The 17,247-nt window shown below is 38.0% G+C and overlaps 1 protein-coding gene across 3 annotated transcripts in view; it reads right to left on the bottom strand.

Annotated features, from left to right (window-relative positions):
• The window catches only part of ANKRD28 (ankyrin repeat domain 28), a 126,898-nt gene that overhangs the window by 80,973 nt on the left and 28,678 nt on the right, over positions 1–17,247 (bottom strand). The window contains exon 1 of one of the 3 annotated variants that reach the window (XM_049798089.1): positions 311–323. The exons of 1 other annotated variant lie outside the window; for it this stretch is intronic. The gene's annotated coding sequence lies outside the window, so the exon portion shown is untranslated. Of the gene's footprint in view, positions 1–61; positions 271–310; positions 324–17,247 lie in introns of those variants that run through there. One more of the 3 variants, XM_049798088.1, reaches the window with a different exon arrangement.

The following is a 17,247-nucleotide window of genomic DNA, read 5'->3' as shown; positions in this document are numbered from 1 at the left end:
CAGACTCCGTACATCATCTCTGAGCCAACTTCTTTATCCAAACATCTGTCACTGTGCCAACCTGAATCTCCTCTTCCGCTAGAGCTTCTGCTTATCAGGTTTTCTTCCTTGACAAATTAAATTATACAATCAGCAGATAGCCTTGCAAACCTTAAAAAAAGCCTGGCTGTCCGAGCCGGTCATTAAAAGCCCGTAGGAGCAGAGCACAAACCACCGCCACAGCAGCATTCCCGCTGAGCAGCAGCCCGGCGAGCAGCAACTGCAGCCTGGCAGGATGAAATGCCTAGTAATGCTCACATGTCACACTTACCAGAGAACCCAGCCACTGCACCCAGTGCAACTTCCTCTGGCACCAAAAAAAAGCGCCTTTTTCTTTTTTGGGGGGGCAGTCTTTGCAGTTACGTCCATGCCAGTTCTGTGACTAATGCAGCTGAAAACGTAAAAATCCTATAACTGAAGAAAGAGCGACTGTTTAATATTTTCCACAAAAAGCCGCAAAGAAATCCGACGTACTGGCTCTGCTGACTAACAACAATTTAGGCAGTAAACAATTCCAGCATTTTAACTGCTTTCATATGGCACTGGTCAGAGCAGCAAAACAGTCCTCACTTAAGTCGCTGAAGACAAGAAACTCCCCACATAAATACTCTGAAAATTAAATGAAAGTAAAATCTCCCTTAAAGTAATCGGTTGACTATTAAAAAGCCAGATATTAATGACCAAACACATGTTTTTTGCGACTAGTATAGACAAACATACCCTTAGCTTAGAAAAAATTACATTGAGTATAATTTAAATATAATAATATTGTAATAGTATAAATAGAATATAAAGCCCTACAACTTGCTGAATAAATATTTCAGCCTGAATCTGCCTAAATGGTGCTGGCTTGTGGGTGTATTATGTAAATGGCTTCTGTCAAAGTTGCTGGATAAGCTTCAGTGTTACAGGAACAGAGGGAAGGTTTTTGTTCCTGGTGCACAGTATGAAGGCACTTTTACTGTCCTTCAGTGGCTGGTAAGATCAAAATTTGTCAACGGTGAACAAGTTTCTAGCTCTTCAATAAAGTGTTTGCACTCAGGTTTCACATATGAGTCCAGGCAGAGAGAAAGACAGGTTTAAGTGGTATATTAAATGGTTTGGATATTAATAGACATATTGAATTCCCACCTTCGGGGGCCACAAGCAGGAAAAGCTCACATTGCCACTCTTTTGAAATAATGTCTACAACAGCTTCACTGCAACGTAATAAATTGCTTAACACACACCTACTGACACTTCATGCAGGTGAAGGTTTTTGTAAATGCAAAAAAGTACCTTAGCCTAGGGCTCCCTGAGCTCAGGACTGCTGGCCTGGCAGAATATAGCACCAGCTTCTGATTCACCATGAAATTTCAGATTTCCCAAGTGTTCTCATTTACAGCATGTGACTAACAAACATCTTTATAAATATATTCTGTTCATTACATAGAGTCCAGATGTTTTGGAATTTCATACTTTTGGTCTTAATTATGAAAAAGCAATGGTTTGTACACTATGCTGCTTTGTTCTAGCATTTCAACCATTTATTAAAAAGAAACAAGACAGATTCACATGAATACATATGAGAACTCATGTTCTTGGCCACAGCAAAACCAGTTTAAATAAAAACATGGACATCCTCAAGGCTCATCTACTGCAACGCCCTACTGTCTGCTAAGGAACACAGCAACCACAACCTAGAAAATACTTTGCTGTTTGTGAAAAATGCCTTAAGGAAAAGACATTGTAGCTTACTTGCGTAACTAAACATAAATTAAAAAAAAAACAACAAAACAACCAACCAACCCCCCCCCAACTTTAAATTTACAAGCAAAGTACACTGACAAAATGCATACTTGGGTTTCATACTATACATACACACACACTTGTTAGATGATGGTTTTCTAGCTAAGCCTGTATGTTTAGTGCAAATGAACACTTTTTGAGAGTCAGTACCTTTATACAGTAAGCAAATGCTAGGGTTCCATATGCTTTCTTTGGAATTACCAACTGGACATGTTGCTAGATAGATATAATAACCAGTTTAGTTCAAATAATCTGAAAGTGGTCCATTTCTGACCTTTGCAATTAATGCTCCAAAGTGCACTCAAAAAAAATCAGCTAGAAATTCAATAGTTACCTTAAAAAAAGTATAGGACTTCACAATCAGTTAACTATGAAAATTCAGAAAAGTTAAGAATATTGGAATCAACTCTGGTAATTATTCTAGAAATCTTACATATAATTAAAATAAAATTAATATAAACTATTTCCAAAAGTTAACATACTACATCTTGCACAACATTACGTATTTTTGAATGGTGACATTACTGTGGTCAAAGAGTTAAAAGCCAGTACATCACAGTTTGTATTAGAAACAGAACCAACACAACACAGTCAATATTATATTGATCTTGATAGCAATCTAAACCATCTAAGTAAGCAGAGGAAAAAACCCACCCTATTCACCCTAGGAATATGTGTGCGTGCAATTACTTCCATAACCAAAGGACAACCCAGTTCTAGAAACAGTTAACTTCTGCTTACAATGAAGTAGCACTTGAAGGTTACTTAAAAGAACAATCTCCTCATGCCCCATCCCCTTCAACTGAAAGTACTGCCTTCACCTCCATGCAAACACCATCTCTCATCATCTCTTCTTTCAACTTCAAAAAATCATACAAGCTATCCTCTGGTGTGCAAACTACAAGTTTCTAATGCTACCTAATAGCTATTCTGAAAGCCAAAAGCTGGAAGTTCACAATTCTACTGAAAGAAACTAAACTAAGGTTTCAGTTTTTCAGCAGATGATCTAGACTATTAACTTCCAGTGCAGGAGAAGAGATAAGAGTAACAGAGAATGAAAGCAGAGTAAATTCATGAGGATTAATTTAAGGCCTCCTCTCCCCAAACTAAATTAGGAATCACAACAGAGCTTTGCAAAGGTATGAAAAAAGAACATTGCATCTCTCGAAAAAGCCTTTTCAGTTTATCTTAATAAAACTTAAAATAACTGAAGACAGCAGGTCATCAGCATCCATCTTCTCCAAATGTCACATATTTCCAATAAGAAAGCTTATTAAACAAGTAGCAGGAAAGAAGAGTAAAAAAATGGCCTAACTTAAAGGGCTGGGGGGGGGCAAGCTATGTCTACTGGGGCTCAAGGGATGATCTATCTGATAGCTTCCACAATATCTAATTGTTAGCAAAGTATAATCTCCATACTTAGCTCTAAAATTTTAAGGAGCGCAAAGGAGAGAGAATAAAAACAATTTTGAAGTGGACAATAGGGAGGATATGCATTTTTGCAAAAAAGCTTTTGTGTTGACACAATAGCTTTTTGCAAATGAAAAAAAATCATTGTAATTTTCAAGCTACACTTGCCATTTAACTAAATCAAGTTCCAAATGTCCTTCACGGCTGCATATAAAGAGAATGTATTACAAGAATGCAACATGCAGGTTAAAATATGGATGACGGCCATATCTATACCAGACAGAAAAATCATGAACTCTGAATCAGCTAAAAATAGCAACCTTTTCTCTAGATCTACCCTTTTCTCTAGGAACTGACAAGCAGAAGACTGTAGCAGCCCTGCTGATGACACTGAAAACCTCACCAAAGCACATTCAATATCAACAAATCTACCCCAATAAAGATTTCTCTCTTGCCAATCAGCATTTACCAGTCTTTTTTTGGCTGAGATTAATGCAACTGGTTTCATTTAATATTTTGTATAATTAAGGATCTAGGAAAGGAAGGAAATTGTTCTGTCAGTTTCCAGTAAAAATGAAAAAAATTTAGAACCAAGTCAGTCTTATGAATCATTTTTTAAACAACCTGTATCAGCTCTGCAAGGCAAAGACCTAACCTATGGATTTATTCAGAAGACAAAGATTGCTTGTAATAGCTACAGCTCTAAATACACAGGCACGTCCCAGTACAAGCAGATTTTTATATAATTGAGCTAGAATATTTACTGAAGTGTTGCCCACATATAGACAGAGATGAGTGTTCAGCATCACCGTGAATATAAGCTACAATACTTCAAGAAGCCTTGTGAGTCACTCATCTGAACTCCTCTGCTTGTTTCCTCCCCACTCCTGAGGGAATGAGGTGGAGTCGGGAAAGAGAATGGTCTAAAGCAACAAGAAATTACTACCTTTCTTCCCAGTTTTGCTCTGTTTATTCCAGACCATATGCACAGCTGGGATACAGAAAAAGGAGAGTTCCAAGGACAAGCAAAATAGCTTCGCTTGCACCTCCCAGATACCATAGGCAGTTCTTATTTCTTTTTCTCATGGAAACATATAGCCTCTATTAATCTACAGAACTATTTTATCTAGTCATGTATTTTCTTTGAATTAAGACTTTGCAATTAATAAAATGCAGCAACTGAATAGTCATCTCAACAAAAATTGAGACACAAATATGACAAAGAAGAAAAATAATCCAGCGTTCATTCTAAATTTTCTCTATTGGAGCAGCATAAGAAAAATTAATAATGCAAAATATGTTTGTGATTGAGATGGAAACTTCATTTGTATACTTAAACTGTAACCTTTTAAAAATACTTCAGAAATACCATCTGATCAAAGAGCAATAAAATACCTTAAAAGTATTAAAAGTCTACCACAATTTTCTGTTTAATACTTCTTGCACATTTTATACATCTGAACAACACACTGGTAGAGAAACTCTCGGATCAAGTACCTTACACCATAGTACAAGATAAATCAATACCTTTTAAAAAAATTCTCTCCAATATCCAAAATATGGAGTCTAGCAATCAGAGAAAAAAGAGAAAAAAAAGAAAGAGAGAACGGGGCACACGTTCCTAAAAAGCAGAAAAGCAAATATAAGTCCTATTTCTCTTTAAAGAAAGTGGACATCTCACAGAACAGCATCTTCCCTCATGATTTTCTAGCTAGGATGTCACCCACGACACCTCCCTTTTTAATTAAGGCCAGATTTAACTTCACCGGCAGGAGTTTTCTTTTTGTGCTCTTTTAGTGTACAACCCTGTAATCAAAATCAACAATCCACTCTTACATTAATAAACAGTACATAAAAGAAGTCCTCCAGTCTGTCTGACTTCAGATTCTCAAGGTACTTAAGAAGTGTACGTGCTTTGGCTGGGGGCTCCTACTGATTAATCAGTTGTATCTAACAGCAGCCACTTTCCTGTCTTTTGACCAAAACAACAGGCAGCTATTACACCGAACAGCTTTCCTAAATAACAACCATACAAGTCTGATGGTAGAATTGGCAGTCTTAGAAAATTAACCAGAATTCAAAACAACTCCTGTTTCAGGGAAGAGAGACCACAAAAAGATGCATCTATCCACATAGTTGTTATGGATCGGTAAGATAATTCTGCATCCATGAAGACAGACAAATAGATCTAGACAAACTACTTTAGGTAGTATGGTGTGGGTTTTGGACAGGAGATGGGTTGCTTTTAAAGTAACTTTTCTTTTTGGGAGAAGGTAAGTGACAGAAGATGAATTCTGTTGGAAAATGGAGAAGATACCTCAAAACATCAGCTCAGTCAAAGAAAGAAGCAGGCAAAACACTTCACCATTTGTTAAACCCACGCAAACTCACAATTACAACTGTACACTTAAGGGGTTTTTTTTTTCAAGTATGACAGCTTTTAAAAAATGTTTTCATAGTATGAAAAGGAAGGCCCACAGATCGGTTACAGGTATTTTCCCCTGTTGGCAGAGTAAAGGCAGAAAAGCCACTGATCGCAGGAATACTTCTGGCCTCCTTAGTTCCTTTCAGCTCAGACCATCTCCACAGCCAATTTTGTTTTCTGGCACTGAAAATGGCATCAATTACAATAACAAACACAGTATCCTTCAAGGAATAATTACTGAAGGCAGCAATTTCAGCTGTGCGCACCAGCTATAAAAGCAGAGTTGAAGGAAACAAACAAAACAAAAATCAAAGGCTCAGTCTCAGCAGCCCCTGTTTGCTTTTTCACATGTTAACTGTCCTCTCCTAGCACTACCCAGACAGTTGCTGGGAGGTGAAACTGGACAGGAACGCAACAACAGTGGAACAAAAAAAAGAACCCAGAGACATTGGAAGACATCAACCCACTGCCACAGCTGGCACTGACAGCCTGATGCTTCAGGAAGCGATGCTATTACACCGTCCCAAGGAGAAGAAACAGATAAAGGTAGCTTGGCTGAAGCAACTGAATGACTGCAGAATTCCTAATGTTAGTTTTGTATCCTCTATCACATTGCCTTTGAAGCGTTTATACCAATAGTGCACACACTCTTATACATTAACTTAAACATGATCCTACTAAATTGTATTAGGACAGCTGGTAACAGAACTAAGAGAATTCCCTTTGGGCGTGTGGGCACATGCATACACCGAGAAGAATAAGTACATCTCCTTTGATCTACTTTTCTACCGATCTATAGTCATGCTCTAAAGATGAGCACAGGAAGTGCTGATTTTATGTATTTCCCCTTTGAAAATTTCTTCCTGCAATATTGCTTCTGCAGAGAAAACAGAATCAAGCTCATCATTTATTACAAAAAAACCTAACCTACATCACAAAAGGTCAACATAACATTGTCTTATTTTCAGCATACAATAGGCTTGCTTTTCCCTCGTCAGTAGGTATTCCAGGGCTTGCAAATACAGTGCATGGTCTGGGCTTCAAGGACAGATGCTATAGTGCACAAGATCACAGGCCTCTCAGAGGCTGCATCCTTGATATCAGTGGATCTCCTTGGGGTTTTCTGAAGGATGGCACACCAGGCTTAACAGCTTGTTCTTGCTCTGATGCGCTGAAACCAATTCCCTATACCTGTATCCCAAGGAAAAGAAGCAGTTCTCACCTTCCAGCTGCTTAATCAAAAAACCTGAATGTGATCTTTCATTCTTACATGGGAAAAGAACAAGTTCCAACTTCCCTGGATTCAGATGCTTTTTTGGTTTGTTTTTTAACAAACTGGTGTTTCTCCAGCAGATGATTAGGCATGCATTACAATTGATCTGTAGGGCCAGTCAGCTTCCCCACTGAGGCTCGTTTACCTGTATGGGCTAAAAGACAATAACCTTTTTCCTCACTTTGCCTTTTTTCTTAACTTTGGCTCTTTTGCTGAAGGCTGGAAACCCCCTTAAAGGAAAGGCAGAACAATGCAACATGCCCAGATTCAGCACTGGACAGTGCTGGTGTTGAGATTGAAGATTTGGAAATTCTAGCTGGAGCCAAGAAACCTGGAATAAAGTTTATCATTTCCTCATTAAAACTCTGCGGGATTGCCATACTGCTGAGCTTCTGAAGAAGCAAATGTTAGTCAGGTAGATTTCTAGAAATGACAGTTGCTCTGCTGCCTATGACAAGTGACCAATCTGATTCTATCACTAGCTCCACTCTAAATGATGACATATAAAAGCTGTCACTGCAGCATGTTTGATGAACTTGGGATGACAGACAAATCAGCTACTCCTTTCCAAGTCACATCAAGGTTATTCTTCCCAATACTGTTCTTTAACACAGATGTGCCATTCTCCTCCTTTTTCCATTCTCTTCCCCCTATAAAATTCATTAGCTAACTAACCTTTTTCAGCACCGTTTCAGTTACACTAGAGCGCATATTGCTTTTGAGTTGTGCACCAAGTTATGTAGAAAGAAGAAAGAAACCTGAATTTGACTATGAGCATGTAAAACTACAGAAGAAATTCAGGTTCATAAAAGACATTTTCATTTTAGCAGGTAGCCATATAAAAATATAACACAAATCCTAGTGTCTATAGGACATTCTACAAATTTGAAGTTATTCTCATGACTGAATTTTTATTCCGCACCACTTACAGAATTTAGGCAAAGTCAAGTCAGTTATGCCAGTCAGTAAGGGGCTTTCACAGTTTTATGTCACCAACCACATGAATCCTTGTGGGTAAGTTGCCGTCGTTACAAAATGTTTGGATTTATATGTTTGTCTGAAATTTACATGGAATTCCCACACGGCCAAAACCAGCAGTGGCTGGGAGTGCTCCACCAACATTCAAGAACTTGAGTCAGAAACGCATACCGCTTCCGCTCAGACTATTATCTGGGAAACACTAAAAAAATGATTCATACCATTTTGAGCCATGGAAGGGAGGAAACAAACATCACATTCAACTATTTAAAACCTTCAGTGATGACTCACATCAGCTTAGGACACTTCCAGAATCGTCTGCTTTTCTAAAGTAACAAATTGCTGCAGACGATTGAAGAAAATAAGCTGTTGACTATTCAAGAAAATAAACAAGATCGATCTGCTTTCAACAGAACCATTCAACTATCAAAAAAAAGAATAAAAGGGGAAGGGTTGGGTTGGGGTTTTTTTTGCCCACCCCCCTGCCCCCAACAAAACACAAAAGCCAAGAAGCTCAGTGAAACATATCTCTGTAGGCCAAGGTCAGAAAGTCTACCAACTCCCAACTGATAATTATGCCTATTTACATTTAATTTTAGCTGTATTTGCAAAAAGAAGCTTGGAAATTTTGCTACAGCACGTTCATTACCTGTCTTGTTTCAGCTGTATTAGTGGGGTTTTATCTTAGCCTATCTTTTACTTGGACTCACACAGTTGTGTGATTTCAGCAGCCAGTACCAACAAAACTTTAAACCAGTCACAGGAGCAACAAGACATAACCAATTAAGAGTGAGGAATAACGAACAGCCTGTGAAAAGCTAAGAATAGAGCATGGCAATGCATCCAAAGAGGAGCTATACAGCCCTCATTGGCCTCCAGTGATTAAATGGCCATGAGGGGAAGTAACAAGGGTTGGACCAAGGCAAAAAAAACTAAGTAGGAGCAGCTATATAATATAGACTGCTTTTCCCCTACCAGAAGGGCACCAGGAAGAGGACACTTTGCATAGAAGCAATTCCTGTCTAACACTTTCCAAGTCTGGCCATCTTAGGGAAGTTAAATTAGCTTTGAATGTCTGTCTGCTATTCACTCATAAGCATAACATTCTGATAAATAAAAGAACTAAGAGGCATTATCAAGAGGAAACACTATATTTAGAATGACGGAGCGATAGCAGCAAATATTTTCTCAGAAGACCACACAATTTCTACCATTCAAAACATAGCTCTGATTTTGTCAACGAGAAAAGGACAAAAAAAAAAAAAATCTACTCATTCAAAATACCTGTCCTCAATTTTTGTCATTACTGAAACTCTGCTAGTAGAAAGTTTTGGAAGTCTGTAATACTGGGGGGTGGAAGAGGCTGAAATACTAAATAGCTCCAAAATTCTCAACCTTAGAGAAGAAAAATTGCTGCCTTTAAAAGTTTCTGTTCAGATTTTCCTACTCATTAGTCATGTGATGGTACAATCTGCCTACTGCCCAGGCTCCCCCTTCCTGTCCCACCCAGGGATGAGTGGTGGTGTTGTGGGGGGTGCACAGAGTTTGGTGGTGAGGATTTTCTTTCCAGGATGGAGTTTTGGAGAATAGTCCTGAATACATTAGTTTTTTAAAAAAAGATTTAAAAGTTTTCTTTTAAAGATTTTTTAAATCAGATTCTCTCTTGCAGAGAAGTTATAAGAGTTGAAACAAAATGATAAATATTTAACTACTATAATACTAAAAATGTATATAACACTCCTACCAGCTCAATACTTTTAATACAATTTTGGGTAGATATGAATAGACTGCGACCACAGAAGCCACAGTTCAGCTGGCTTGCTCACATGTGGGATTTTGTTTCCATACATACCAGGGACTCAAAATACTATACGCAAGTGAGCAAAAGGAATTCTAGTTGCTATGGATACCACCACATTTACGTATTTTACTTCTCTTTAGTATGTAAACACTCAGCATCTCTGTATATGAATTATTGTGATTCTCTTTAAAATAGTGTGGGTCATTAGGTGTCTAATGTATCAGACTTTACTGTTTGGGGGAAGCTAAATTTACTAGAAGTTTTTAGGAACCCCTTACGCTTCCCTCATGCCCAAGAGCGAGCTCCTTTCTGGCAACTAGAAACACTCTGGAAACATATCTGGACAAAATCCACATATTCACACACACATACGCGCACTACTATGGGATGAGAGCGCTCATCTGAATCTTCTGCAGTTGCCAAAATAGATGGCTTTTCCCGAAACTGAGCAAGGAGAAATACAGCAACAGCCAAGAATCTTACCCAGCTGCTTCAAACATGGCAAAGAGTCCTCGCCTCAACACCCAACAGGAAAGTAGCTCCCAGGAGGGCTCTTATACATCCCTTCAGGATAAGAGCATGTAAGCAACATTTATTCTTCAAAGTTACTTTTGCTATCAATTTTTCAATTCTGTTATTTAGAAGATTAAAAAGCACTTTCCTTAAAGACCTGAGCAGTCCACTACTGAATTAAATTTCACAAAATATAACAACTTATTAATTTGGAACACTATTAAAGTTTTACCAGCCTAGAAATTTGTTTGGTTTTTTTTGTTTGTTTGGGGGTTTGTTGGGTTTTTTTGTGTGTTGTTTTTTTTTTTTTAAAGTGACATCTGAGGAAGTGGATGAGTCTGATTTTAACTGTGGGCCACCAGAGAGACTCTTCACTCCTCCCTTCCCCACATGATCCTTGTACATTCACATCCCCTTCCTGAGCCAGCACAGGCACCTGTGTAATCAAACTGCCCCTATTCACTTTTTTTTTGCTGGTGAATTATTTGAGCCAGCTCATCATGGGCTGACAGCTGACAGAAGCAGGGGGAGCATACAAACTGTTCACTGTGACAGAAAGGGATGCAACTGCTTTGCAAAACTGCACCCATAAGCTGAGCTCCCTTCATCAACAATATATCAGAACTACTTTATTCCTTGTATTTTCCTTAAAATATCTCAAACCAGCCTTCTTGACACCTGAACCTTTCCAAACTTGGACACTATTACAAACAAGTGTATCAGTTATGAAATTCTTTCCCATTACACAAAAACTTACTTATGCAAAGAACTCAAGTTTTTCTCCCATGATTCAGTACATAAGTCACTCCTAGTAAGTTTAATATTTTGCAATGCAGATATTTCACAGATTATCTTAATCAAACTGTCTCTACAGTACTAACAGTATTTCTAAAGCACATGGCAATAAGAATAAGTAGTTCAGAGGCCTCAGGCCTCTAGCCTCAGGCTAGAGAATTTTAGGGCCCAGTTTTCAAAAAATGCACCAAAAACCAATTATGCGCGCAGAATTGACATGTGAACAGTTTATATATTGCCATACAAGCACAACAAGGTAGTTACAACTTTAAACAGTCACCCATACATGATTTAAAAGTTAAACTTGTGGTTTGTTTTTTTCAGTCAGGATTATTTGGGGGTTCATTTCTTCCAAAATCTTCCTAACACTGTCTTCACGCAGTGATTTATTCAATTAAGATGACACCTAGAGGAGAACTTGCAAAGTAAATTCTTATATTCCTAAAAGCCAACAAAATGCTTTATAAAGGAGTACTTATAATATAGAATCAGAAAGATGGTATCAAACCAGAATACATAATACATGTGAGCAGTTTCTTAAAACATTAAGACAGTTAACTTCCATAGGCTTAAGTATCTTAGAATCTACAAATAACCAAATCCCACTCAGCAAACATGCAAGTATGAAAAGGGAAAGTATCAGCTCAAGTTTTTGCAGAAATGAGGCCACTTAACGTCTTGTATCCAATTGTTTTCTACTACTTTTTGGCAAGGTAACTTTTATTTTATAAAAGCATTATGAAAAACAAACAAACAAAAGGTTTCTATAAAATATAAATATACTTAGTTTTAGTAATATGTTAGGAACACTTTAATATTTAGTACAAAAAGTCAAGAATATGATTTGGAATATTCCTATTTCTTTATATCTTATGTACCAAGCTGTGCAAAGTCTTCCCCAACCAGCCTACTCGGAAGTATGAAAATCAAGACAGAACACGACTGAACTCAAATTGTTTTGCAAACTAAACCAAAACCTAGAAACCCATCAGTAAACTTACACATCTTGTTTAAAAAACACCACACGCATTATCATGAAAGTGCAACCTTTATGTCATGCAGATACAAATTTTTGGAGTCTTAACTGTTGTCATCTTCTCTCCTGCAAATGATTTCAGGCCCAAGGAAATAAAGGCAACCAACTGTTTTTTTCATAAGGAAGTGCTGATCTCCGAGATTTCTTCCTGGATGTACACTGACACCTCATGGACATTTAAATTTTTTTTTAATGTCTACTCTTTCCTAGTTCTGCTTTTCTCTCCATTTTTAAAACTCCAATCACTTTTTTTTTTAAAAATGTCATGTTGTCTGCTTTAGAAATGTACAAGACATTATTTGGTCTATTGCTAATTTTCTCTTAATAAAAAACTACTTAGCATTCACCTTGGATGAGCAGTGGGCCCCCCCCCCCCCCCCCCCAAACACTGAACCATGGAACACAGAAAGACAAGGTACCTCTCCAGCTTCAGTCCCTCCAAACTGCAGAAAAGCAACCAAAGACCCTGTAACTCCTGGCAGGGCAGAGAGACCAGGAAGAAAAACAGAACAAATATCATATGAAGAATCAGACTGGAAGTGTTCTTCCCCAAATGACAGAAACTAGCTCTGAACAGTTTTTTAGATCTATGCAGAAGGCCTTTAGTCTTTGATATCCATGAAAGCCTTCATAGTTACACACGATTAACTAAGAATATTAACAAAATTTACCATTTTCAGTTCAACTTATGGCAAAGTAGCAATAAGCTTTATTTAGCACTGTTGTACCATAGAAAACAAAGGTAAAAGGCGAGGTTCCTTCCAGATTTACATTCTGGAGTAGAAGTGCGTTACCTTTCACCTTTCCCAATGGGCTGTCTAACATGTATGGAAAAAACCCCCCACAAACCCTCTGCCATTTCTTCTTTCTTGATTGAAGCAGGAGAACAAAAAAACAAAACAAAACAAACCCACTCCAAACCCCACATGCCAAGGTAAGTCCATAGCAATCTATGTAAATAGTCGTCACACATCGTACATCTCGAGACTGGTAAACTAACAAACTACTCCTTGCTAAATAAAATTATAAAGTCCTCAACAGTGACAAATATAAGAGTAATATAAATGTAATAAGCCTATAATGCTTATTTGCTAGGAGTATTACCAGACTCTTCAAAAATACTGTAGAGCTAATTTAATTAGCGATATCCATGAAATATTAATATGCAGGGGAAAAAAAGACTCACTCTTTTGAAATATTTATCTTTACCTAAATATGCAAGACAAAGCCACTTAAAGGATATTGTTAGTTCCTAAAAATGAAAAGAAGCTTCATTATGTCATTTCTTTACAGGTGCTACTTCAAATTTCTTAATCTTGTAAAAGAGAACACTTGAATTTTGTTTTCTTAAGTATTTATAGCATTCCTGAACTCAACTTTTAAATATTTTAGCAAAATCCATGAGACTTTGTGTTTGTTTTTTTTTTAAAAAAAGAAAACCATTAAAACCAAACGTACAAAAAAGCCTTTATCTCGCCTCTTTCCCATGCCTAAGGGAAGAGGAAAAGATTCTCAAGTATTTACTCTTTATTTAATACAAGCTTTGTTTTGCCTTTCTTTTGAAGAGGAATTCCTGTACCATTAAAACCAAATCAAGGTCAAAAAGATTCACTTTCCATCCCAGAGAAACATACCACCAAGTCCTTGTCCCACAGGGCTCCTGGCTTTAACAGAGATGGAACAATCAAACTGCCAGTCAGCATATTTTCCCAACACACTCCCTCCCACCCCAGTCAAAAAGCAGCAGCTGGTAAATTCCATTCATCGTGGAAAAGAGTATATTTTTCAGTCATTACTACCACCATATGGTAAACAACAAGGGAAATATCACACCTAGACTCATTTACAAAAGATTAAACATACTTGAGAAAGAATCCAATGTAACGCACTTAAAACTAAAGCTTATTTTGCTCCACACATATATATTAAAAGAGTTGCTAGCAACATCTGTAGAAATGGTGGACCATACTAACTGCCGTAAGCATCTGGCTTTAACTCAAGACAACTTCAGATTCGGGTTTTCTGCATCAGGTGCCAGAATCAGTTAAAGACTACGGGGGGGGGGGGGGAAAATATAAAAAAAAAATCAGCTATTACTAAGATTAGGAGAAAAATAAATATTATCTTCATCAGTTCAAACCACACTTACAGAAATTGAAGTTATAGCACCACACAATTTTGTAGCTGGTACGTGAAATTTTGAAAGGTCAAAGAAACATGCACCATTCTGGTACCCAACACACAATTAATGGATTTCTGTTTTGTGCTTTTATTATTATTGGGCTGTCAAAATCAGCCCGAATTTCCATGAGTTAAAGGCCCTTATCTGAATACTACAAATGTTTTCAGATAGTTTGTAGCTGCCTACCCAGTTTTCTGAATAATTTACCCCAAAAGAACAATTTCCAGCCATAAACAATTCCCATAACCTCCAAAAAGTGGACTAGAAAGTTCTGTCCAAAAACTCATGCTTCAGCAAGTGCAGTTTTTTGAAATCTTTTAGCTAGCACTGTACTTCTAAATAAGGATGTGCACTGCTTTTGTATTTGCACAAGAGCAAGATGAGGTGTATCAGCAACCATGGCTTTCAGTTTCCTACCTAAACCACTATTAACCATTATCTTTACAGCCACTTCAGCTCCAAGAAAGACATAAGGGAGAAACCAACACTTCTCCCCACCACCTGGAAGTCAAGACATTTTCCCCTAATAGTTTGATTTGCACTTAAGTTGTTCCAGCTTGATTCCTGTCCAGGACAGGTCCGGCAAGAAAAAAACCCAACATATAAAACTGGAAAAGATCAGATGAGATGACAGGTCTGCAACCTGAAGCTTCACACAGGCTCCAACTCCTGCCAAATTATGGGAGACATCTACAGCACAAAGCAGCTTGGCCTCCAGATTCCTAGCACATGAGGTTACGGAACCAAGAGAAGCTGAAGTTCTTCAAAACTGTAAAAATACAACTGGTACCAGCAGTACAGAACAGAACCCCCTTGACTATCATATGTACCTAAGGAGATTTAACAGAATAATTAGAGAAGTACAAAATCCACTTGACTTTACAGGCAAACCAGTGGAACTCCTTGGGGAAAATGAGAGAAAGTCAGGTTCTTTGAGGCACTTCAACAATGCTATGAACTGTTTTACTACTGGAAAACAGTGAAATACAGCCACCTTTCTCCCTGTGAGGATTAACTTAAAGCATACCCCTCAGAAAGGTACAAAGTGTCTTAAAAATGAAGCAGGCCCCTACTGGGTTTCACAGCAGAGTACCAAATTAGGATGCAAAAAATGACTGCATAGACTTTTGGGAGCACAGAGGTTCTGCAAATCTCCATATGTTCCCTACTAAGAGATGCCTATTTTTAATCTAATTACACTTCCATATCAATAAACTGAAGCATCTTTGAGTTTAGGGGGTTTTGCTGGTTCTGTTATTGTGGGGTTTTTTTGATTGTGTTTGTTTTAAGGCCAGTACCTCTTTTTTTGTTGTTTAAATATCAACAAAATGGTTCAGATTCAAGAATAAGAAACCAAATCACTCAAGCTAGCTTTCACCTGGAAATTGACTCAACTGCATGTTAGGAACTTGCCCTACATTAAATTATATATCAATACACATCTTACCCATACCTGGTAAGCTGTTTACCTTGAGCTTTAGCAGTAGAAAGCAGTTGCACAGCTTCTCAGTGAAAATTAAGGTTTACAAGGGGGTGAGGGAATGAAAAAAAAACCACCAGCAAAAAAACCCCTGCAGTACCAATGCAAGTTCTGATGCTTTATCATTAGGTTACTAGGCTCAGCTTTGCATATAAAGTTAGCAACTTTCTGGGGCAAGCAGGTGCAAAAAGATTTAACAGCAAGGTACACCTCCTTATTGGTAGGAAAGTTATAACAAAGAATTTGTTATAGAGAAGTTTTCTGAAAATATCAGCCACAGCCCATAATAAAGAGGTACACAAACTGAACAGTTTGGGGAGGTTGTTCTAATTAAGATCTGAAAGAGTTACGTGCCATTTCTCTCCTGATGCTGAGCATGAGTTCAGCTATCTAGTCAGATGAAATTCTGAATATAATTTACCTTGAAACCCTGAGAAAGACATAATCATCCTAACCATGTGACAACTATCAGAAACCAAACAGCTCTGTGCAAATCATAGCAGCTACAGAAACATTCAGACAACACAAAAGGAGTACAGTGGAACCATCTAAAGTCCCTACTAGTCTCGACAGGAATGCCTGTCTTGCAAAATCAAATAGTACCAGTTTTTACAATTTTGCTGCAAATGCTGCAAGTATATAGTCAAGAACCTCCGCAAGAAACACTTACCAACCAGACACTGTTAAGCTCTGAGATTAAAGGGTCTTGCTGAACACCACTCACAAGGGAGATGTCTTCCAACACACCCGAACTGGAGTGCCCCCAGTGCCTAACCCAGGCCCTGTCCATGCTACTTCACCAGCTGCTGGGGGCACAGATTGCAGGGCTGCCCAAAGTCCAAACAGAGCTAGATCAGCTCTGGGTGGGCTGTGAAAAAAAAAAAAAAAAAAAAAAAAAAAGACTACTGCTTGCCTCAATTTTAAAAACAGACCTGCCCATTTGGACCTCCGAGACAAATCATAGCTTTTTTTTCCTTTTTTTTCTTCATTTTGAAAGTCACATGGTTAGGGGGTAGAAATGCCTGAGAAAGAAGGATTAGATTACATCCAAGAAAGGTCTTAATGAACCAAGGTTCATGCCCCACCCCATTACAGCAAAAAACTTCCAGCAACTGAAACTACTATTCATGACAATCTCCCCCACTTCCTCACCCAGTAAGAGAAAGTTGTTGACTATGGAGAGAAGTACTAAAACTACTCTGCTTACACACGGCAACAGTTCCTCTGCTTAGAAATCTATCAGACTACCATGAACTTTTAGAATGCGAAGTTCTACCAAAATTGCCCTATATCATTGTTACTGCTCACAGAACCAGGTGCTTTCAAACAGAAATAATATAAGCAATGCCTCTTTTTATTATTGGTAATAAGTATTAGTGCTGTTGGTTTCTATGTCACAGTCTACACTATGGAGGTATGAGGAACAGGATAAGACCACGCTAAGTGAGAACAGACTCCAATTTTCTAATCTGGTGTAGCAACACAAAAATCCCATGCAGGTGCTGCTTCTTTCAGGGTAGAGGTCTC

This window comes from Accipiter gentilis, chromosome 4 (assembly GCF_929443795.1).
Source record: "Accipiter gentilis chromosome 4, bAccGen1.1, whole genome shotgun sequence".
NCBI lineage: Eukaryota > Metazoa > Chordata > Aves > Accipitriformes > Accipitridae > Astur > Astur gentilis.
The sequence above is the reverse complement of the archived record's forward strand: the minus strand, read 5'-3'. Positions and strand labels throughout refer to the sequence as shown.